This window comes from Pelecanus crispus, chromosome 6 (genome assembly GCF_030463565.1).
Source record: "Pelecanus crispus isolate bPelCri1 chromosome 6, bPelCri1.pri, whole genome shotgun sequence".
In the NCBI taxonomy this organism is placed as follows: Eukaryota; Metazoa; Chordata; class Aves; order Pelecaniformes; family Pelecanidae; genus Pelecanus; species Pelecanus crispus.
This window is the reverse complement of record NC_134648.1, coordinates 72,530,692-72,555,519: the sequence shown is the minus strand read 5'-3', so window position 1 is coordinate 72,555,519 and position 24,828 is coordinate 72,530,692.

Here is a 24,828-nt window from a genome sequence, read left to right as displayed (position 1 = left end):
GCCAAACCCAGGTACATTTTCACCAGCTGCCACCATAGGAGAATCTTGCTGCAGACAAGAGGCCATGCACATGTGCACACGAAGCAAGCGAGCATGCCCAGGGAGGAGCTGACTCTACCACAATCTCACCACCCCTGAGATGGAGCTGGCAGGACATGGGGAGCCTGAGACACACAACCACCTCAGGGAGTTCTGCTGGTGATGCTGAATTATTTTTCCTATCTTCATGCACTCGCCACTTGACCTTGCAAGACGCAGAGCAGCCAAGGTTCACATCATCAGCTGTAGCAGAGATAAATCCATACCAGTCCTACAATGGGACTATAGCCCAGACAATAGTATAAAGGAGACAACAGGGACACATCACCACAAATATACAGAGACATCTGGATCCACAAAGGAAAGTAATGGGAGATCAAGTGATCACAACAAATCAGCCCAAGTTAGGGATTTTGTAGAGTTCGGGTGTAGGGAATGGAGACACGGCTCCCAGCCTGCCCCATGTATACCCTGAACTGGTGAGCCCGCACTGAACTGCACTGATTTACTGCTGCAGATTGGCATTAGTATTGTAATTTCTGCATCACGCTTACAGTGACATGCAGACCTTCTTCAGTAAAGGATTTCTGGAGGAAATATCCCATTTCTGAAGTCCCAGTCTTCCCTAGCAACCCCAAAGTATGGAACAAAATTAATTAAGGTGATAGTAATTTCTCCTCTCCTCCTGCCCGAGATGGACCAGCCCAAGGAGAGGATGGAGCAGACACCTGGCTGCAGAAGCCACCCTCCCAAAGGGAGGATTACCACCCTACCTTGCAGGGCTTTCTGAGGTGCGTTCCTCAATTATCAAGCTCTTAGGTCATTAGAGAAAAGCGAAGAGGTCTAAACACAATTCAGATTTATGTCCAGGTAGTCAAAGCACATGGCTACATGACTCAGGGTAGAAAACGAATAGGTATGTACTATGAGGGGTTAAGAAGAGAAAGAGCCAACATACAAACAGACCAAATACTTCTGTAGTCACAGGAGGTTTCAGGGTTTGGGGTTTTTTTGTTTTGTTTTTAAATGAAATCTGGATTATCTCCCCACTGCAAGGGAGAAGTATTTACAGTGTAATCATACACAGGTTTCCTCCTTATTCACAGGAACCATAAGAAAGACTATCTGCATTTCTCCTGATGCCCAAGAATGCGAGATACTTTCCTAAATTACAGTTCTGTCTCTGGAAACATATATAGTTTTCCTGCACCTTTCAGGGAGCTTTTCTTTACAATCAGTGTACAAAAAGAGAATGCCAAAATTACAGTCACTCAGGAGGGAGAAAATAAAAGACATGAGAAATCATGAAATCCAGGACTGGCTCAGGAAAAACAGACATGACTATAAGCTTCCAAAAATGAATGCTACCTTCTTACTCCTGGGCGTGTATGTAAAGAGACCAAATAATATTTTTTCAATAAGCTATCAGGAATCATCACAGGTAAATGTATGACACAGCCTGAGACCTCATAGATACCTGGGGAACAACCTATATTTTTCTGTAACCCAAGTTAGTGTCCAGCTCAAGAGGGAGAAATGCAACAGTGACTTCCTAAAGGAAAAAAAAAAAAAAAAAAGTCACCCATTTGACTTGAGCCTTTGGTTTTTTGCTTTTAAACGTTGCAGCGCCTGTATGCTGTTCTCATCCCTACTTAGCATACAGAGACTCTCCCATGCCTAAGCATGCAACTCCCACCTCATCTCCTGCTTCTTATCACTGGAATGCCTATGATAATTTAATGAGAAATTGAATCAACCCAAATTATACTGAGAATTTTTCCCTACCGTTCCGACAGTCCTATTGCTTATCCAAAAGTCATTTCAAGTATGCTCATAAATGGAGCTGCAATGCATTTCTCACATATCAGATATCTGACGAAGATATTGCTTCTTGTCCCTCAGGACAACCTGAAGAGCTGCAGAAGACATCTGGGAGCTCACAAGATCAAAAATTGGTCTCGGTGTATAACATACGATAGCAGCTGCAACTTTCACAAAGTTTACTTAAATGACCCTTTCTCCCCTGCTTTGCCCACACTGTCTTTAATGTGCATGCAATGGGGCCAGAAATGGCCACGGACCATGACACTGACACTGGCAGCTCCTTCTTGTCTTTCCAGTGTTTTCCTAAAAGCTAGAAGACATTTGCAGTCACTGAAGAAAGGCGGGGTGTTTTTTTAAGACCACAGGAAAAAAAAAAAAAAAAAAAAAACCAAACTAGAAGAAAACTCTGAAAATTAGGAAAAACAACCTGAGTGTGAAGAACCAAGCCTGAACACCAGTTTCCAGTTTAACCCTGCTGCTGTGATCGTCCGTTCCTTTCTTTCAATTCCAGCAGTCGTCTGTGCTTTCTCAGGTTGAAGTGGACTACAGTCTTCTCCCAGCCTGCAGGAAGCCTCCTTGCCTTGGGATTTGCTCCCAGGACAGGAAGCTTTCCTTTCAGGTGTTTCCTCCATTGCATGCATCCATCCGTCTCCCTGACTATCCTCGCAGATGCTCCCCAGACACACCAGGAGTGTCCCCAAAGCTCAGGATGCTTAGGGACGCTTGGGGAAGATGTGTTTTTCCCCTATTCTCCTTTTCAGGAGGCTTCAGCCAAGGTCAGCACAGGACTAACACGCAGCCTCTTTCTCTAGTGCGCATCCTTTTCAGCTGGGAACAAACTGGTTCAACTGGGTGATGGACAACTCCCCTACTTCTGCCACAACAAAGCCATGAATTAACTCTGCTTCCTCCACACTTCTTTTCCATAACATGTTTTGTAGCTCCTCAATGCCTAGCTAGATGGTGAGCAGCAGCTTTTAGGAGCAGTTCTAGACCAAGGTCATTTTCTGTCCCCTTATAACACCCCACGTCTCTCCTTTGGTCCCCTCTCCATCCTGGTGTGCCACCTTATACACAGGTTTTGGTCATTCTGGATGTTTCTGCACAGCCCCCTCAGATGATGGGAACAGGACCCTTAGAAGGGCCATTAGCTCATATTTTAATCCATACCCATAGCATTTCTAGACACATTCTAACTCTCAGCAAAGACCCGCCTCCCCGAAGCAGGCTTCCTTTGTAAAAATGACACGTTCTGTGTCTCCAAAATAACAATTTCTCTTTCATCATAGGGGGAAGAAAGAACAAGCTGATCAAGCTGATTCTTTTCAAAGGCTTTTTTTTCCCTTTGTTTTTGTAGTGATGCTACCATGAAAATCTCCTAGTTCCACTCAACAAGATGCAAGAAAAGCAAGCACAATTGAATTTACTTACTTTCACGCTTAGAGTAAGACTCTGCTGTGGAGTCAGCATGTTCTTGCAGCAAAGATCACTTGGCCTGAATGTATTTAAAGACAGGTGCAAAAAAAGAATATTGTGGATTGTTCAAAATACATAGTGTCCTCCAAGGAAAGAAAGCTCTTCCCATTAAATATTATTACTCAAGAGAGAAATTAAAAGGTGGAAAGTAACAAAAAGCAGCAAATGTTTTTAAGATGTTATAACCTCTACATTGTCCTCAGACAATGCAACAAAACTACACAAAATACATAGGAAAGTTAAAAGCAGTCTTAGTCCAGGGCCAGCACTCTTATCAGTGTCCATAACAAGAAAATACACATTGCTTCACTCTGATAGCACCTGGGACAACCCAGCAAGGCTGCTCCTCTTTTGTGGAAGAGCAGAGGGAAAACCTGTTGTTCTCTGGGACCTGGAGGTTATAGGATGTCTTGTAGCTCCCTGCAGAGTTCTTTCTCCTCTCCATTTCTCCCTAAAGGAGTCAGTGCAGGTTAGAGGTGCTGCCTTCAGCCCTCTGCTCACCCCTCCCAGACATTAATCAGCACGGCACAGTACGGCACCATAGGGAATCAGTGCTGGAAGTCACCTGGAGAACCCCCTTCCCTGTAATCCATGGCAGTCCTGCAAGCTATTTGTCCAACTTCTTCCTCAAGACTTCCAGAAATGGAGACTGCACGTCTCCATACATGGTCCAGTCAGAGGTTTCAACCTCTCTTCCCACTAGATTTGGGGTTTCCTAGCATCTAAGGTGCATCTCTCTGTATGCTAGGTTTAACATCACTCTCTAGAGAAGAAGGTCGCTCCTCCTCACACACAGAGGAGGAAAATGCAGGAAAATGAGGGATTACTTAAACATTTTATTGCAGGTTTGCAGACTGGGAGGGTGGGAAGGGGAGGGCCTGGCTACCCTGCCCTTTCCATATTTTCCATATGTGCTCCATCTGGAGAGTCATTCAAACACCCTGAGAATCACCGGGTTGCGGGAGACGTGGAATATATTTGCAGATTGGGTTTTCTGTACCTTTGAATGAAGTGTTGGGATTTTTAAATTGGAAGGGAACTGAGAGGGTGTAGAAGAGGTTGGTGATGGGTGTGCACAGGGATTTCCACTTCTTCCCAAGCTCAGTCCTTGCTGATGAGGCACCCAGGGGCTCCCAGGTAACCAGCGTCCCAGCATGTCACTACCATTGTCACATCCCCAAGGCAGTAACTCTGCCAAAAGGGAGGTTCTGCTCATTCCCTTCTGGCCGCTGTCCCAGGCTAAAACAAGAGACTGCCGCAATCTGCAACCAGACATTAGGAAATATAGTTTCTTCTGAGGACAAAAGCTCTCCCCCAAGACTACCAGTACCCCAAGTCCAATCCACCCTACAACGAACGCACACAGCTAAGCTGCTCATGCGTGCTGTCCCGTAGGGGATTTTCTGCCATCTTCAGCAGTTCCCCCATGGCAGACCTCATCGGAAATAGCTCTTTTGCATTGGCTATGCAACGTTTCAGTTCAATGGCACATTTGTTTCAAAAACCCTGACTTTGACTGCCTGTAAATTGTTCTGCTGGCACTTCTCTCATTCTGTTCCTAACAGTGTGCATCTTTCAAACAGGGAACGGCCAAAATAGGAGAGGGGGGAAATATTGAAAAGCAAACCTTCAATCTCATCTAAGCCACAAAACACAAGCTGCTGACAGAGGCGATCATTCAAAGGGGATTGAAGCCCAAGTCTCCAGATAAACTACACATGCAAATACAAGGTGTAAAAAGCCCTGAGCAAATATGCAGCACTTCCACCGCATCTGCAATTGCAAAGACATTTGAACCACTTGTAGCAAATCCTGCCCTTTGCCTCAACCCCCACCGACAGCACGGAGCCTCCACCTCCGACCCAGGCGTACACAGATCTCTCTCTTTGGCAGCTTTGCGGGTGTGTTCAATGTCTAAAGTAAAATTTCCCTGCTCCCAGCACTCTAAATGTTAAACCCCAGGCCAAATGCCTTACTTTCTAAATACATTTCACTCAAGTTAGTAACCTTTCACAACAAATAAGGCAACAAAGGGTTCAACAGTCAGTTATGTCATGGGCTGTTAGAAAATCTGTCAATACAGGGGAATGAACCAGCAGGTGAATCTGTTGTACAATAACACTTAAGAGGAAAAATGTCCTGGGATTGAAAGGACACATAGGAAATGGTTAGTGACCACAATATTCCAGCAAGGAAATCTCTTATTGTCAACTACAGCTTTCCAAATTACAAAGCAAGGATGCATACGGACTGCCCTAATTTAGTTGACCACAATAAACCTCTAGGCAGCTGAGGATAGCAGTTATTGACTGGCACTCAAGTTCACCTCATCTGCCATCGCAAACTCAGGTTGCAGGTTCACTTGTGGTTCTGGTACTAACCAGATACAGTACTTTCTTCCTCTTCCCTGGCTACCAGGGTCTTGCATACAGCCTGGCCTACCTTATTCTTAGCTGGCTAACCAATCATTCCTTTTTCTGAGACACAACAGGTTTTCAATTATTTTGATCAGAATCTCAGATAACCGTCTCCAGAAAAGAAACAGTTAATTACCTGGCGGAGAAGAGCACGCCCACCTTTTCTATCTCCTCCATGCCCCACTAGAAGAAAAAACCTTCACAAAGTAGATGTTAAGAGATGCAACTAACAATGAGGAACCACCGAGAACAGCAGAAACCAATGAAGTTTCTCTGGATACCACTACCTTTCCAATACGTAGAAAATTCATAGGAACAGATAGACTGTAAAACATTACGGATTTTCCTAAGCAACTAGGACTACCTTGTGATATTTAAACAGAAGGATATTGCCTGCTCCACTTTTTCCACATGGAAAGAGCATTAGCCATGTCACAAAGGACTCTGGAAAACTAAATGCGGAAAGCTTCCAGAATTACACAGAATCCCAGTGCCCGGGCCAGCACTCTGTGTATCTGAAGATGAAACAAAAAGAGGCAGTGAAGATCAAATAGCTGCCTGCAGAGCCTGGTACAAATTCCAGCTTTTTTGCTAATACAGTCCCATGAGAACAAGAAGCTGAAGAGGAAAAATTTTAAGCATAAAGTCTGGCAAAGAAGGAGAGAGAAAGATGCTTTTGCTGGGAGCCTCAGCCTCTTCTTTCACTGCACAAGACCACAAAGTATATGTCTGTAAGATGCTAGGTAGAGTTGTGGAGGGATATTCAAGCTGTCTCTGTTAAGTTAGCTCAGATGTTGGAAGCAACACTGCCAGGTTACCATGCAATTCCTCCCAGGCTAATATTCACTGTTTCTCAGCAAGGCTACATGACACAAACAAAATGTCACCTCAACGAGGTGGAAATTCCCCAAGCACCAGCTGATTCAGAATGAGCTCAGGTCTGGCTACTCAGCTCTGCATTGTACAAATGCTCTTCATGGGATGACTCCAAAGGCGTACCAGCAGGTACCAACACTGTGCCTGAGAAGATCAGCCCCAACCTTGCCTCTGCTCTGCAAACCTTCCCAAGAAGCTGCAGGAAGTTTACATCATCAAATCCGAACACCCAATTCCAGGAGTAACACAGGAAACAGATCCCTCTGGCCATTCCTCTGTAGGTGACCCATGCCCATCTCAAAGCTCAGATCTCCAGAACAGAGAAGAGGTATGGGAATTCTGGCCACTCTTGCTTTTTTGGGAAGTAGATAAACTCTTCTTTGGGTTCATTCAGAAGAGAAACACCACGAACATGACATTACAGACCTTGCCCAGTGTGTGGCCATGTCCTCAGCTCTGCTCCAGCTGCTCCACATCACAATGAGCTTAAACACTCTTTGAGGATTCCCCCTTTGCACGGGTTTGGACATGAAAGTAGATTGTGGAGTTTTCAGGATGAGTTTTGTCTCTAGCCATTTGGGAAGATTGCTGGGACCATTGGATACCATCAGAGAAACAGCTTCCCTCTCCCTCTAGCAGCTATCTTGCTTGCAGGCTCAGCAGGGGTTAGGAGCACTTCTCTGTCCACTAATAATCTGTTACTCTGTCACTTGGCCCTGTATTTACTATCTGCTTTCATGATTTAGTCAACCTGTCTGTATACCTGCAATGAAACCTGGTTGCCATGAACTCCCTACATGCCCAGCCTTATGTTTATTAATTTGTACAGTATTCCTGTAGTGCAAGAGGAGGGAAAAGCTTCTTTGAGTTTTCCTTTCCAAAGAACAGTCATTAAAGGTCATCAACTGACCAATCCCGGCCATAGCAGAAGAGTAGGTTGGCTGCAACCAAGGCAAGGCAAGGTTGCTGCATCTGAATTGCATGTGGGCAGGCATTACCAAGGAGATCACATTGTAGCAGAGCTGCTCAGGTGAGGGTAGGCTTTGAGGACACACCAGAGATGAGCAGATGCTATGAACAGGTGAGCCGGCTCTGAATGGATCAGAACCACCAGAAAGAGTAGATGGAGGAGTGCTCCCTCAGAAATAGGACCTAAAACCTCTCAAGGCAATATTCAAGCATAGTGTAACCATAGAACCATAGAATATCTCAAATTGGAAGGGACCCATTAGGATCATCAAGTCCAACTCCCTGCTCCTTGCAGGACTACCTAAAACTAAACCAGATGACTAAGAGCATCATCCAGATGCTCCTTGAACTCTGACAGGATTGATGCTGTGACAACTTCCCTGGGGAGCCTGTTCCAGTGACCAACCACCCTCTCAGTGAAGAACCTTTTCCTAATGTCCAGTCTGAACTTCCCCTGACGCAGCTTCATTTCATTTCCTCGTGTCCTATCATTGGTCACCAGAGAGCGGAGATCAGCACCTCCCCCTCTACTGCCCCGCTTGAGGAAGGTGTAGACTGAGATGAGATCGCCCCTCAGCCTTCTTTTCTCCAAGCTGAGCAAACCAAGTGACCTCAGCCACTCCTTGTAAGTTTTGCCCTCGAGGCCTTTCACCATCTTGGTCACCCTCCTCTGGACACACTCCAATAGTTTGACGTCCTTCTTATATTGAGGCACCCAAAACCACACACAGTACTCGAGGTGGGGCCAGACCAGTGCAGCGTGGAGTGGGACAGTCACCTCCCTCGACCAGCTAGCTCTGCTCTGCTTGATGCACCCCAGGACACGGTTGGCCTCTTTAGCTGCCAGGGCACGCTGTTGGCTCATATTCAGTCATAACACACCACTCTCTCCCTGAATTGGGCACCAACAAATGCCAAAACCTACCAGCAGGGCAGGATTTGTTCCAATTCTGGAACACGTTCTGCAAGGCAAGAAGACCTGCAGCATAGTCAGTGTGTATTATCTAAAAGTAGGATTTTGCCTTTTATATTTGCCCACACCCTAGGCTCTTGGGATATCAAAAGTGGTGCATGCAGACAAAGAAAATACTCTCAGCAGCAGAACATTTCAGAAACCATTAAAAGTAGCCACAGTTTAGGTAGAAGAAAGGATGTCTTGCTGTTTCTGAAAGACAGCGAATACTTGAACTACAAAGTTGAACCATAAAAAGAGTGTTACATCGAAAAACAACAAGAGTCAGCATATGGAGAGTTGCAGTACCCACGGCAGCTTAAGTTAAAGCCCTGAGAAAAATAAGACTCACACTTCTATATCTGTGTGAAAGTGTCGGCATTAGCAAAGCTGCAAAGAGAAGTGAAATGCAGACGCCAAAGGGTAGGAACTACAGATAGTAACCAACAGCTCAGTCAGAGTGTGTTCAGCCACCAGGATTCAGCAGACATGGAAACAGCGGAAGGTCGGCAGTGCACTGGGCCACCAACACAAGGCAGATCACACAAAACCACAGACAAGAGGAAAGCACAGGTATAAAAACAAGCGCTTTTATCCTGCCTGCACAGTGGCAGTACACAGCAGATGTCTGCAGAAGAAGTGCACGAGCAGCAGACACTACCTGTGCCAGCAAACCAGCAGTCAGAATCAACACTGACATCTTCTGACACGCAGGCAGCATCCCGGGCAGCAGAGAGCGGATGCGCAGGATGACATCAGGTGCCGGCACAGAACCGAGCCCCATGCAATTCCACGTAGGCACAGCATGCAGAGGTCAGCCAAGACGATGGGAAAGGTATGCTTTCCAGCAGGTTATATGTTAGCAACCTCTGACCCGAGCAGATGGAGATTAGTCAGTACGTTGCTGGCACTTCTATAAAAACCTGCTCATGCCTCAGGCTGGAAGACAAGGACACATTTGTTTGAGGGCTTCAATAAGAGACTGGAGCGTTATGTCTCAAGTATCATCCATCAGCCTCACTGCAGGTGCTGTCCAGGTACACGAGCTTAGTCCACAACTATGTAAACTACAGGCACTTTACTCTTTTCTTCATTTTTCACCAAGCCAAGAAACATTAAATTATTCCTCTGCCCTTAACTGGTTTAGTGGTGGACTTGGTAGTGTTAGGTTAATGATTGGACTGGATGATCTTAAACGTCTTTTCCAACCTAAACCATTCTATGATTCTATTATTGCAGACCAGGAAAAGATGAATTCCTGGTGTTTACCACAGCTTGGGGGCACAGATGGGAGGTATATGTGTAATAGTTAGTTAATCTGCAAAAACTTAATCCAGACCAGAGATACCAGTTAGTGGTAAGACCTATAGGTACCTAATTACTCTCTGCTGAAAATAAGCAACTGGTTTTTTTTTTGTTTTGGTCAGAAAAGCTCTCTAACATGAGCCAGATACCCACCTGAAGTCTTTGCAAACCAAATTTCTGCAGAGGAAGAGAAACCTTATGCAAATTTCCTGTCTTCTTCCAGCACCCTGAAATGGTAGAGCATTCATCTAATATACACTGAGGGCATGGTAAAATAGGAGTGATCAAGAATGCCCAGGCTCAAGGAGTCAGTTAAAAAACAATGTACAAATGCAGAACTATTTTGCCTAGTTCCGAACATCACTTACACTGTTTGTGGGTGAAATGTGTTTGACATAGATATCTGCAAAAGCTGAGCACCACGCGTTTTAGTTATTGTATTCCCTCAACTACGAAAGCAGCATATCGGGAAGATAGGCTTAAAATCACCGCACTACGCTGTGCAAGGTTCTTCACTGGTCTTTGGGATCTAAATAGCTGAGTCAGAATATCTTCCTTCTGAGCTGAGGATAAAAAGCATTAACATAAGGAGGCAACAAAAAGGCCAAGGAAAAAGCTGTGAGCCTAACCCAACCCCAGCGCAATTAAAAACCAGAAATCTACAAGTAATTTCTTGTGCCAGGTCCTTATTCAGGTTTGCGATGTAGTAATTTCACGTGTGTTCTCACACTGGTCCCAGTCTCCCTTGGCAAACTGAATGCCTCCGATGAGCTGTACTTAGCAAGAACTATTGTTTGCATCCAAAAGCCTTTGCGAACAGCATCCTGGATGCCCACGGATACCACCGTAGTAGAGTGAAGTTTTTAAAAGTCAACCCAATTACATCACTCTGCCCGTGAATTAGAGAATATTAAAGAATTCACAGGCTCAGTATTTAGATGTCTTTTTGCAAAAATACTTAGCGGTTCAATAGTGACTTTAACAAGATGACTCACTGTCAAGACTTACCCCAAGTTTTTAACCCAACAAATTCAGTTGCCAGGATCATTCAGGTTGTACTACAGAAAGAAAACAAAACAGAACAAAAAAGGCAGCAGTCCTGTATCTGTCTTTCCCCCTGGTTTGCAGATCAAAAGAAACAACCCAGCCTTTGAAAATTGAGCACAGATTTGGCCTTTTGAAATCCATCACCTTGGCAACCCAACTCACAGCCAATGGACAAGTGTAATTGTCAGACGCCTGCACCTCGGGATCTGCTGAGGACTGCTCGGCCACCCCGCATCAAAGGCAAGCCTGATGGGCAGCTCCTTCAAAGGGCACGCTTCTGTCTCACGACGCACTCGTGTGCGGAGCCGTACAGAAACATGCCCACATGTAGGCTCTTCGTTCCCAGAGGCTGGATGCAGTGAGTGGGGTTTGTTGCAAGATAAGCAATGCCCCGACTCACGGGTCCTTTTGCGGAGCTGCAGCAAGAGGCGCGTCCGTACGAGTTTCCAGCACCATGCTGGTGTTTTCCAGTTTCTCAGAGCGCAGGGAGGAGATGCTGCATCTCTCTTTGTTCTTCAGAGAAGCTCTAAAGCAAAAAGCCTGCCTGCTGATGAGCTGGAAATGCACCCCCAAAATCTCTGGAATGATGAAAAGAAATAAAGCCTGAAACAGGATGAACAACCACAACATGGAAAGTTATGATATCTGCTCTCCTTTTGTGCACCAAACTTTACTGAGGGTTTTTCCTGGCTGAGGCTGATCTAGATAACACAGGTGTGATTACTAATTACTGTAGCTTCTTTCTGTGCTGTGGGTAATGAGTTTCGCATTTCATACATTACTTAGAGATTTTTTTTTTTCCCCAGTTAGACCAGTTTCCCTAAAATAATCAAGGCAATTAGAGATACCTTAGTTTGCTGTTCGAGCAACGATCTGCAGTACCTAGGAGATTTCATTTTAAAAGTTTGTTGTCTTTCTAAATCTTATAAACTAGCTATGTCTTTTCAGTCCAGAAGTTGTATTTTCTATTAACATAATCGGCATTACAAAGAAATGCATGTGTATGCACACACACATCCCAAAACAAACAAACAAAAATCCTTGAAACAAACATTGGCAAAAATCACTCATTTTGGCCAAAGTCACACTCCACCAATTCTTCTGGTTCATCAACCAAATTTAATGATCATGTTACCACTTATTCTGCTGCTCCTTCCCTGCCAGGTGTCACCAGGGCCCCATCCATCAAGATGATATCACCTCCAGAACAAAATAAGTCAGTGCTGGCTGCCAGTGTATGACTATACATGGCATCAAGGGTCCTTGTCCTTCCCTCCTGTCCTTCTCCATCGTTAAACGTCCAGGCCAACAGCTGCTACAGATCATGGACACAGGCTGAGCTGTTTGTGCACCAGCCAAAGCCACCACCAGCATCCTGCTGCTCAGGGAAATGGGAAATCTGAGGACTGACTGAAGGTGGAAAAAGCAGAAAAGGTGGTTTGCCACCCAGCTAGAGGACAGCAAGCTGCCTCTCCCAGGTCATACCAAAGTTTGCTTCCTGAGCACGCAAGAGAAAACGTTGAATTCTCTGATTATAACAGCAAAACTACAGACAGACATATTGGATAGTTGGTTGTCACATCCATGTATCTGAAACATAATTAACAGTTGGGATAATAAGAACCCCCTCGTGCTCAGCATTGCAGGGACAGAAAACCCGTCAGAGGACAGTCACTGCTGCTGGGTGCGTATCACCTCAATCTAAAGCTGCAAACATTAACATCAGATGGAAGCTGCAAGAAAACAGAGATACTTATCGCAAGACAGCCAGAGGTCTGAACACGTTGCTGTTAGCTGCTAGGGAGGTCTTTTTTGCAGACAGCACAGCAAAGACAAGTTGAACACATTTGCAAACAGCAGTGGGAAGGAGAAAGCTTGACGGTGTGTGCATTAGAATACACAAGTTTGGGAGTGGAAGATAGGACTGTTCACAGATCTTGACCCTGAGAACGTTATATAAAGTAAGTTTTCTTTCACTGCTCAAAAGAGATTTTTTAGTTATGAACCAACCCCCCAGAACTCCTCAGCAGTGCAAAGGAGAGAGCAAAACAGTGCTTGAGTCTGTAGCTAGCATGCAGGGGATCCACCCTTTGCTTTGAAGCACGGTTCAGCCTGACCAGAGCTCATGCCTGAGCCTAGGGCATCAGCTGGGAGCCACGGATCTTAGCCCTGGAGCACTGAAGCTGAATGGTTTGAAGAGCAGTAGCATTTCTTGAAGGACAAGGTAGCCAAGCCCCAGAGAGAAATGGGCTGGATGATGGGTGGGCCATCACCAAGCCCCTATCCACACTGCCGCAGGGCTGTATCCAGTGGTGCCCCTCCACAAAGCCAGGTCCTACGGTGGGGGGACCCTGCTGTCTATGAGCTACAGCACTGACCCCAGCAGCACCAGCTGCATGGTTGCATCTCCCCCCCCTTCCTCCCAGGTAGTGTCAGAGGTGCGGCATTGCCTGGTTCAGCTCTTCGGATGCTCTTTGCTTCCCCGTGGCCAACATCTGGCCTGTCAGCCCCCAGATGGGGTAAAGCTCATTCTCCTCCAAAACATTTCTGCTTGATAACAACCATCCTTCTTCTCACCCAGCTCAACCACCTGCATCTCTGCAGAGTTTCTGAGCACTCGTAGTACCTTTTCACAGGCTGTTTTTCAGGTATAATACAACAGTCAATAACCTTCTAACAAGACAGTGAACAGTTCCTGAGGAAAGTTCCCTGGACCAGAGATGAAATACTGTTTTTTGACAGATCATTGCCACTCAGGTCTATGAGCCAGCAATCAAAGCAAAGTCCTATTTAAAAGCCAACTGAACATTCATGAATAATATTTCTGGCTGTTCATTACCTTCTTCGCTGAGATGTCTCTCGGAGCACTTTTCAGCCAGAAGTCAAAGCATTTCTAATTTTTAACCATGCTCGTTTCAAATCACTCTTGATACTTATTTTAATTTAATTAAGTTTTTGGGGTTTTGTGTTGTCTTTTTTAACAAATGTGGTCCCTCAGCCCCAAAGGGCACAGTGCTGTGTGCAAACATTTGCAGGTAATCTGAACTGAACTTCAGCTGTGTTCTGCTCATTTTCAAACCTTTCAAAGATCAAAGGGTTATATTTAACCAGGAGCTTTGTCATTATTAAAATGGCATTAGTGGCTAAAGATCACTGCTTCCAAGTGGTTGAGTTTATATCATGACTCTATAGTATCCTCACTGGAGGCAGCAGATGACTCGGAAAGCAGATGACTCTCTGAGCTAAACTTGATAAGCTTAAAATCTATCTAGATGGACAGGACAAACTATTGCTGAAGTAGGTGCCAAACCCCATGAATAGGCATTGATTGCTCTACCAAAACTTGCAGCAAGGAGCCATGGAGTACAAGAGGGGAGGAACCACAACACTCTTTATATTGAGAGACTCATCCCAGGTTTTGCTGGTAACTAAGCAGCCAGCCACCCTAATCCCAAAGGCAATAAACCTGCCACTGCCTTTGCTTATTTGCACAAGAAGGGACTCAAAAACAATTAAGATGATGGTGGAGTATCTGTAACCACAGCTCTGCTCCTCTGGCACCATCCCTTAGGGCCGATTTGAATTTCCACAAGGAGTTTTTCCTGCTGAAATAACATCATGTCCTCCCCTCATCTACAAAAGTTATCTCTTACTAGTGTAGCTCTGTCCATGCCCAGGCTCCTTCTGCAGCAGCCACACATCATCTATTCACATCACATACTGATGCTCATCATGCAGAAATGTGTAATATTGACCTAGTCTTTCTTGAGTACCTTCATCATTGCATGCTTTGCATGGTGCTTTAGAGTACGTGATTTGGGAGCCAAGTCTTCAGCTGGTAGAAACCAATGTCTTTGGTTAGCAAGGGCTCTGACCTGCTCTCTCCTTATACTCTTGTGAGCCCAGAAGTCACCACTCAGGACAGCAAGAACAGGAAAGGGTGTGGGATTTGAATAACCACGTGTCTGCATTTCTCATCACTCAACCTACTCGTTTTTCAAGTGTCCTTTTAGTCAGTATCTCCCTAAATTTTGGATTTTTAATAGGGTGAAAGATTCTCTTCTCTTGTTCCTCACAGACTTAGGAGCAACTCAGAAACTCAGGATGCTTTCACTATTGAGCTACCTTTTGCTTTTTTCAGACAGCAGTGGAAGCTGCCTTGCACCTTTTCGCTGAGAGCTGTAACTAGATGACAGCAGCAAGAAGACCTGTTTAATACATACTAGGAAACTTTTTAGTTCTGTTTCCCTATAGGCCTTAATATCCCATTTCTGTGGTATAGCTGTGTTTTTCCTGCCCTGACACATTCCATGTTCCCCTTTGGTCTCTGTGCTACACATCAGTTTATCATCCAGTCACATATTTATTTCCCATTCAAACATTGTCAAAGAGCTGGGGTGGAGTTCTGATAGGGAATTTGCTGCCACATGTGACTTAGAGACTGTCTTGCAGTAGTGATCAAGGATATTAGTCTGGTATTTTAATCCAGGTACAGCCATAACATCTTTTCTTTTAACAAAGCTACCCTAGAAATCAGAAATATCTCAGATTCCTCTCTTTTTTTTTTTTTTCTTCTTTCCTCCAATCAAAAGCTGAAGCTTGGCAGAAAGCATTTTACTTCCCTTTTATTAAATCTTATGTCAGCTCATTTCAAAAATCATAGGCTGAGATAAGAGGAAATAACAGCATCCCTTTTCCAGCCAGTTCTTGTTCATGGTGCTGTGCACTACATATATTCTGCAAGATGATGAAGAATATAAGCAGATGTATCAGCTCCCTGCAAGCTGAGTATCAACCACGCAAAAGAAAAATGAAACCACCTTCTAAGATTTATTTGGGATATACTCACAGATCTCAGGAAAATAAGTATGTAAAAGGTTATGTTCTTCCCTGTTGACTCTGTGTGATTACGTGAAGGATACAAAGCTTTCCCATACAAGCAATACAGCCATGCATTTATTAAATCCCATGTCCCATTAAGGATTATGTGTCAGCCATTTGAGGAGGTAGCACTAACATCCTCTATCTCGTCTCATGGCAAAAGAAAGGGTCGGGGAGTATAAGGTTAGCCTCAGATTACAGGATGCAAGGCATCAGTCTACAATGATAAAGGGAGATGGTTAGCTGACTCATATGTATTGGCCAGTGCAATTCCCTCTTGGAAAGTGCCTGGGAGCCCATGTAATCCATCCTGCCTGACGCATTGTGTCAAAACTATAAAAGAGCTTGTGAAGCATCACAAGGAATTCTTATTAAATTGTCAGGGATCTTTGTGCTGGAGTCAGACTTCCAATATTTTATGGCTGACGTTGCCTTTTTTACATGCAGCAGATGGGGACTGCACTGTAAACCAAGGCAGTCGTGAAGATATGACAGATCTCTGCTGCTACAGCTATTAGTCTTTGCAGGAAGAACTGCTGGTTTCCCCTTCATCTTCCTCAATCCTTCATAGTTAAAGATGCAGACAAGTATAAGTAACTGAAGAACTGGGTTGATGTCCCAAATAGCATGGACCAACTTTTCTATACACTCCAGGAGCACAGGAGTGGGGGTACAAGCTTATAGCTTTGGGGGGAGAGGAAGACCATCCTGCTCAGCTTCTTATCGTGTCTGAAAACTGAGCGTCTGAACCAAACCTGTCGCCTAAGCTGTCTCTGCAGTCAGGGGAGCAAAGAGAAGATCTCCAGTGAGCCACGCTTTATTCAGTCTATATTTGATACCTACCTAACGAAACACCCTTTAGGAAGGGCTGGGCTGTTCCCCTCTGCTGACTAGAGAGGGGTTGAGACAGGCAGCTTAGACTAGACACCCAATTTCTGCATGTCTACTGTGAGCTGAGATTCATGCCTCCCTTTGTGCCCGTTCCTGGGCGAGCAGCACATGAAAAACAGGATATTTCAGCAAAAATTCCCTCCCCCTCTCACTTCCAATGACAAAGTGTTCAACATTTTTGCCCTCCTTCAGTCATCTATATCTCATGTTGTAGACATCTAGCAGGCAAAGCAGTAATTTGTCTCCTAGCTAGGAAATTTTGAGCTGGAAAAATCACAGAATAGGTGAAATAGGAAGAGGCATTCGCACTTTTGATGCGAGAGTATCTAACCATTGAAACAGCTTATGAAGGAGAGTGCTAAACTCTCCAGCTCTCTCAGTCTTGGTGATAGACTGCTTTTCAAAAATAGCAGCTCTATTTTAATCACAAGTTATTGGGCTTCATGCAGGTAGCATTGCTAACAGTAGATGGCCAGTGAATAGAGGATGTCAGGGTTAGATGTTCACATGATGAAACACTATCATGCTTCCTATTCCAGTCTGGGAGTATTTGTATTGTTTAAGATGCATCTTTAGGATGCCGACTTAATCAAAATCCCCTATTTTTCCCTTGTTAAGACTCGTATCTTGGCACTTTAAGAAAGAAATACCACCCATGGGAGTGGGTTTAGTTTCAAAAAAGAGTGGCTCCTGGTCTCAAAAATTCTTCTTCCAGAGGAAAATTTAAGCAGATTAATAGTGTGTTGTTTAGGATGCATATGCATTGACTTGATTATGGCCTACAAGAACCTCAAATTAAAAAAAAAAAAAAAAAAATAGAAAAATGGTTAGCCTTGCTTTAAAAGACATCCTGAAATCTAGCGACGGGTGACTGAGCACCAATAAATTCTAACTACAAATAAGATATGCACTGTTAGCAGTGAGGTTCATCAAACACTTACAAAGACCGTTTTATATCTAGGCTGACTACTTTTCTTGCAGATCTGCTCTAGCACATCTCTAAAAGCTGAAATCCTTGCCTGACATCCAAGCTCCGTGGATGCCAGCCTGGTCCACCCCCTCTGCCATGGATCACCAGGGAATTGCTGCCTGCTGGGACAGTGCTTACAGACACGCTCCTGCACCATTTGGTGAAAACTCCCCAAATAAACACTGAAGCAAGAATAATATTATTTCAGCAGCCAGGAGGCTGATCTGTTCTTTTTTCCAGCATGGATCCTGCATTAGGTCGAGATCTGAACTGTCCTAAGTTAGACTTTTTGAAACACTTCTATTCATCTATTTTAACCAGAAGTTAGCATGTATATACACAGCACCCAGTACGCACAACTTTCAAAAGTGAGAAATCTCTACAAGGTTTCTCCTAGAGAAAAGATGAACTGCCCTAAGCCCCTCACAGAAGTGACATTGTTTCCCATCAGTTTCCATTTGCAGCATCTCTGATGGCCACTGTGACAGGGCTCACCGCACACGCTACCAAGGGATGGTCCTTCTTTCAACCCCGTCAACGTGCGCGTTTTCAAAGACCCCTCCAAAATACCTGGAAATGGCATGAAGCAATGTAAATGCAGGCACAGAAATGGGGAGAAAATACAGTTCTTGTCAAAAGCCGCCCCCAGCTACAACCAAAAGTGCTGTTGGTTGGTTTTTTTCCACACTAAGCTGTTACTGTAGTATCAATAGGAAAAGCCCTTTCCTCATGCTTTCTAGACAAGATAACAGATTTTGTAAATGCTGAATTGATAAGCTACTCATAGGCACAAAGAAATGATGCCGTGTGTAGGACAAGGGGTCTCAAAATTGCTTTCAAGCCCAGTGGTGGACTTAAAAATAAGACTTAAGAAATATCTGGGTTAACAAATTGCTTTTGGGGGAAGAAGCCAACACCTTCCTAATTTTCCAAGGGAGCTCACTTTGTTTGGTAACATTTCTTCCTTGTAAGCGTTGAAAAAAACCAGGCTGTTTTCTAAGCCCTCATTTTGCTGTAATTCACCAAACACAGGTGTAAATTAATGATGATCTAATGAACTAGACAAGGGGAGAGACGCATCACTAGTGAATCACCTGCTAACACCCTGTCTGCAGCTAGGGAAGAAAGCTTGTTTATGTGCCTCACATTTCCTTGTGCACAGTATGGTATAATTTAAGAGATTTTATTTCAACTGTTTGCTTATCTCTAATTACCATATGCTGGGACTGTGTATTATTTCAGCAGCAAACCCCCTTAAATACCTAACTAGGAGCCATTTTGTCAGCAAGTCATGTTACAGGAGCTCTGCATGCTCTCTTGTAATCACATAGCATCACATTGGAGATTTTTAAAAGAAAAAGCCTTCTCCACATACACCATCGGGTGATAACACGCCTCGCTTTGCTTATTGTAGGGTCTCCAGATTTAAGGCAACAATTGTAGTAAGCATGAAAAGATGGGTGAGTCCAAGCAAGGAAGACCCTTGAGCACGTTTGGGGAAAAAAGAAAATTGGACAGAGGTACCCAGTAGCAAGAAAAGGGCCTCCCCACAAACTCCTCAACAGCCTCTTGGGGCTGTGGGTGGGACATGGGGACATCTGTGCCACCCCACGGGTCCCCAGCGTGCCCCCAGGAGCCTGCAGCCTCTTGGGCAGAGGGACAGCATCAGGAGTGAGATGAGGTGGTGTGATCCCCATGGGCAAAAATTCATTTCTGAATCCTCTTGGCTGTGTCAAGCGGGTTTCTTCTCCTTGCCTGACCCTCTGAGTTTCTTCATCTTCTAAGCTCTGCCCTGATTATTTTTGTCTCCAGTGGGTTCAATAGTCTATCGCTCTTCTCATTGCCTCCTCTGCCTGCCAAGCTCCCTCCAGTACTTCTGGGGTCCCCATTACTACCCATCCTCCATGCCTCACCATTTAAGCTATTTATATTCCCTTACAGTTTTATTGCACAGTTTAGTTTTCAACCACAATTTACAGCGGGCCATGTTCAGCTGAGCTCTGAGCACACAGGTGGGACTGCAATTGCATTGCAAGAGCAGAAGATGTACATTTGCCAGGGAGCATTAATGGTGAAGAGGAAGGAGAATCAGTACCTGGACCCCCTGTCCTGCACTAAGGAGGTTGTGTCTCTGCTGGCTTAAGCCTTCCCCATGTTGTAGTAGCTGGGTCTGGTTTCCGCTATAGATTTTAAAATTCGAATCATTGCCCTCTTAAAAATCTAGACAAGAGCTGCAGGCAGACATTGATCAGAGGAGAAAACGTAATTTGTTGCTGACCGTAACACTGCTAAATCACCTAAGGAGAACGACTCTTACCTACGCAGGTTATTGTGCTTGTCAAATTAGAGCCAGGAATGTCCCGCACAAAATTAATTATTTAAAAAGAAAAAAAAAGGAAGCATGACAGAGGCATAGTCCAAAGGGCAATTATGTTTTATAAGCATGATTAATTATCACAAAAAACGTGTTCAAGGAGACCAAGTGCTGCCACCAAGGCTGTTTTCTGGCATAGCGATGCTGGAGTAGTTGATGTTGCATGGTCACGCGTTGGCCAGAGCAGAGTCGATCCAAATTCTCATGTTAGGACACGGTCAGACCAACTACCCTAATTCAGGGTAAGTGGATATTGCCCACGGCCTGCCCTGTATGGCTTGCTCAAAGCTCCCTCAGCCATCTACACCAATGGTGGCTGTTCCCTGCCTGCCACTGCTCTTATCCCTGCTTTGCTCCACAGCCACTGCAGAGGGGCCCCAGCACAGCCTGCACAGCTCACTGCTGCTGGTACATCCAAACCGGGCAGACTATCAAGCAAGAAGTGACTAAAACCCGTTCCCCTTCATTAGCATTAATGTCCAGGCCCACCACTAGCACCAACACAAAGAAACAAGTTTGTAAGCCACAAAAGCTTGAGCCAGAAGCAAAGAGCACGGCTTAGAAGGAAACCTTCTCAGAAGTCATGGAACGGACATGGCACTTGACAATCTCATTCATCACATTTTAAGACAGCTCACAGAACCATAGCCAGTCCCATCAGGAATAAATTAACATTGAAACAGGAGAAGAAGAGTTGATTATTCCTGTGGCAAATACAAGAATCACCATTGGGTTTATTATGGACTATCCAGACCAGCAGTAATGTCTTTTCACTTACTCATCGGATGCTGAATTCTCCTTCACACCAGCTGGTACCCAGGAGCTGCAGGACAATGGTGGCTTCAGTCTCCTGTTGGCCTCACCAGCTCTGGCTGTGCATGGCTCTGGTCTTCCCTCACGTGAAACGCATTTGCTTTACAATAATAAAACATAGTTGTTGTTCTTTCCCAAGGTGCTCGTGCATTTTAATTCTAAAATGTTTTAATCTGAAAAAAAGTAAAAATAATTATGGCTGCCAGAAACAGGGCTGGGAAAAGCTCACCAGTAGCTTATCTAATCTTATTTCTGTAATTGTTTGAGTAGCTTAAGTTGTTGTCATGCATGAAGCCACAAAGAGACACCAAACTCCTTTCTATGATCCTGCTTCATTCTAGTTCATTGCACGCTTAACCGTGCAGAAATTAGTACTTGTTAGTCCTGTGATCCAGTGCAGCTAATTCTGCTTTGCTACTTCTGTCAGCCAACAGGCAAGAATTTAGAAATCTGTAGTTATTTCTTACAGCAGCCTTCCTCTCAGCCAGGAGCTGAACAGCAGCACTTCACTTAAGTCTCCACTTGCACAGCTGGAGTTAAATCAAAGCGCTGCTTCACTTGCTTTAAATGTGCTGCCATTTCACACCCCGGTGGTGCCGGATGCGTACATGAAAGCAGGTTCTGTTGTAAGCAAACACTATACAACATTAAAAACAGAAACGTATTGGGGAGTTAAGAAACCTTCTAACACCCAACCACGACAACAGCTCCTCTTCTTAACCCCCATTTCTTCACTTTTACTCCATTTACCACCATAGCAAGAAACACAGCTGGATGCGCTGAGGGCAGCAGACGATCAAACCAAAGTTTCTTGTTATAAGTAGCTGTGTTCAGGGGAATTAGGAACTGAACATAGGTTTTTGTAAGTGGAAAAAAAAAAAAAAAATCCTCAGGGGCTAGAGCTATTTCCAGGTCTTGTTTTTAATCAATGAGGCTTTGGAGTGGGCTTCAACGCAGCAGTTTCTTGAATGATTCAGCTTTTCACTTCCAGGGAGGTGGTAGTCTTCAACCTGTTAGCAAAGCACAGCATTTGTGGATATTTTCACATTTTAAGCAACGAGTAAAAGATTTCTCCATTCCAAAGCAAATCCATTGAGGAAGAGCATTAAATTCAGCCAGTTTTCAAGCCACATAGGGAAGACACCTCTCTGAAGTGCTTAATTATTTATTACAAATCACACTCCAAACTAGATTTGAGCTGGGCCTGGGAGCCTACAGGAGGATTTAGGCTGGCTTTAGGTACCTATATGTTAATGCGATCTAGAAATCATTTACTCAGTGGGAAAATAACCCTGGAGTCATGGAGGCTCAGTAGCTCCCTCCCTGCTTGTATTCAGTGCTCCCTCTGCCCATGCAGGGCAGTTCCTGGGCACTTCCAGAGTGGAAATAGGGTTTGTGACTGATGCTTGTGCCTTCTGAACTATTTTGGTAGCTTCATTCAGCTTTTATACTTGGACTTGCCTGCCCTCTTGCTCCCAAAAGCACAGGGATTAATCTGTCTAGCCGACACGTTAGTGGAAGTTCAAGGCATATAGCCAGGTGTAATAGACGACTGGTAAACTTGTTCTGGGAGCTGAAGTCTCCTTATCTTCCATGCTTAGAAATCAAGTGCGTTTTTTGTCTCCGGGGTGTCTGACGCCTAATACATCTGATCAAGTGTCACAAACCACTGTGCCCTTACGCTGAGCAGCAGAGTTGCTTGTTGCCCTGGCTGGAGAAAGGCCACGAGCGTTGGTCATGGAAGCGGCACCGCAGCGGAGCCGTTCAGACCCCCACAGGTATTTGGGGAGCTGCTAACAAGGAGTTCTGCATTGCTTCAAAAATATACCCTTTATTTCTTAAAAGTCCTGTGGTTTCCAGTGTTTTTGCTTGCACCTTTTCAAGCTTTTCCCAGAAACATATGCAAAAATTATGATCAAAAAGGGCTTAAGTTTTCTAGTTTGTAGCCAAAAGCCCAGTTCTGTTAAGCTGATCAAGAGCTAAGAAGAAAACCCCGGTGGAAAGGATTTGCAAAGAATTGTTGGGGTTTTTGTAAGTATACTCAAAGTTTCACTCAAGTACTATGCAACAGATTGTGCCACTTTACCTGTGCTGAACTTCACTTGGTCCAAAACAGAGCAATGCTGGGAACTCGACAGATCAATTTGAATGAGAGCATTACAGACAGGTCCTCCCCACGTGCATCACCTCTCTTCTGGCTGCTTCTAAATCAGCCTGCTCCCCATAGACGCAGAATGAAGCCTGAGATGTTTGCCAAACAGTTCGGACAAAGGACTTCCAGGCTATGTTATGTTTCTAGACAACTTCTTTCACTGTTTCTGAAGCACAGCCAGCTGCCAAAGTATGTGGAATTAGATCAGCTCCCTGACTGCATCACTGAAAATATTTTTAACCAGAAGAAATAATGACTCCCCATAAAACAGGTAAATACATATTTCCACTCTGGAAAATATGTTTTCAACATGCAGGTCATGCAGGGCTCAAAAGCATCACCAAGAACAGCCAGTGGCTGTGGGAGCACTGACAAATAACAAAGGGGACAAATAGCAGAACTTAATGCTCTGCTTTTATTCTTGTAAACATTGCTGAATCTGTATTTTCATTATTCATGCAGCATGACGTGACCAATCCACTAATGCTGCATTAAGTAGGACACAGAGTAGGAGTGTGTCCCTGCACTTATTTAAATAACTTAAATATTTCAGGAACATGATGCTTTCATGAAGAATCAAACCGAGACAGGCTAATGCTGGGTTTTCCAAGGGCATCTATGGATCCTGAGCATCCTCAAAGCCATCCTTGGGAAGATGACAGCTTGCTTAGCACCCTGCAGAATTAATCCTGGAGATGTATGTGTCAACATTAAATTGTCTTATTCATCTATTAACCTCGATGAAAAATTATTTTAATAGCCCTCATTATCTTATTCATTTATAATTTGAGAGTGATCAGGAGTGAATAGCTGCTAAGCTTACAAAAATAGCTCTCTATTTTTATTGTTCATGAAGGTAAGCAATTGTAGCTCAGCTCGCTCAGGCACACCTCCCTTTCTCTTGGCCTTCAAAAGAAAAGGAGGCTTCTCCCAAATCACAGAGGAACCTCCACCTCTCTCCCTCTGTCCCTCAAGAAGATGAGGCTGTGCTCAGCAGCTGGCGCTGCATCCCCTGGGGCTGTTCCGAGCCCACCTCCCTCCACCAATTGCCTCCTTCCCACAATGACCCTTAAGCAAGGCGTCGTACGAAAGCAACCTGTTGTGGTTCAGCCCCAGCCAGCAGCTCAGCACCACGCAGCCATCGCTCACTGCCCCTGCCCCGATGGGACGGGGGAGAGAATCGGAGGAGTAAGAGTGAGAAACACTCCTGGGGTGAGATAAGAACAGTTTAATAACTGAAATAAAGTAAAATAATAATAAGAACAATATAATAATAATAGTAATAATAACATCCAAAGCAAGTGATGCCCAATGCAATTGCTCACCACCTGCCGACCGATGCCCAGCCAGTTCCCAGCAGCGATCGCTGCTCCCCGGCCAACCCCCCCAGTTTCTATACTGCCCATGACACCGGATGGTATGGAATGGCCCTTGGGACAGTTGGGATCAACTGTTCTGGCTGTGCCCCCTCCCAGCTTCTTGTGCCCCTGGCAGAGCAGGGGAAGCTGAAAAGTCCTTGACTGGCATAAGCAGTACTCAGCAACAACTAAAAACATCAGCGTGTTATCAACATTCTTCTCCTATTAAATCCAAACCACAGCACTGTGCCTGCTACTGGGAAGAAAATTAACTCTATCCCAGCTGAAACCAGGACACAACCGCCGGCTCCTTGGTCCCCAGAGGTGCAAGACAGAGGCACGCAGAGCTGCACTTGTTCCCAAAGTTGGGGGCTGGAGATGTGTTCACCCCTGTACCCCTCTGAGCATCCTGAATGGCTGTGAGGTAGAGCTCAGGACCACATTTGGTGACCCTCATTCACACAAGTCCCTATTTCCCTTTATT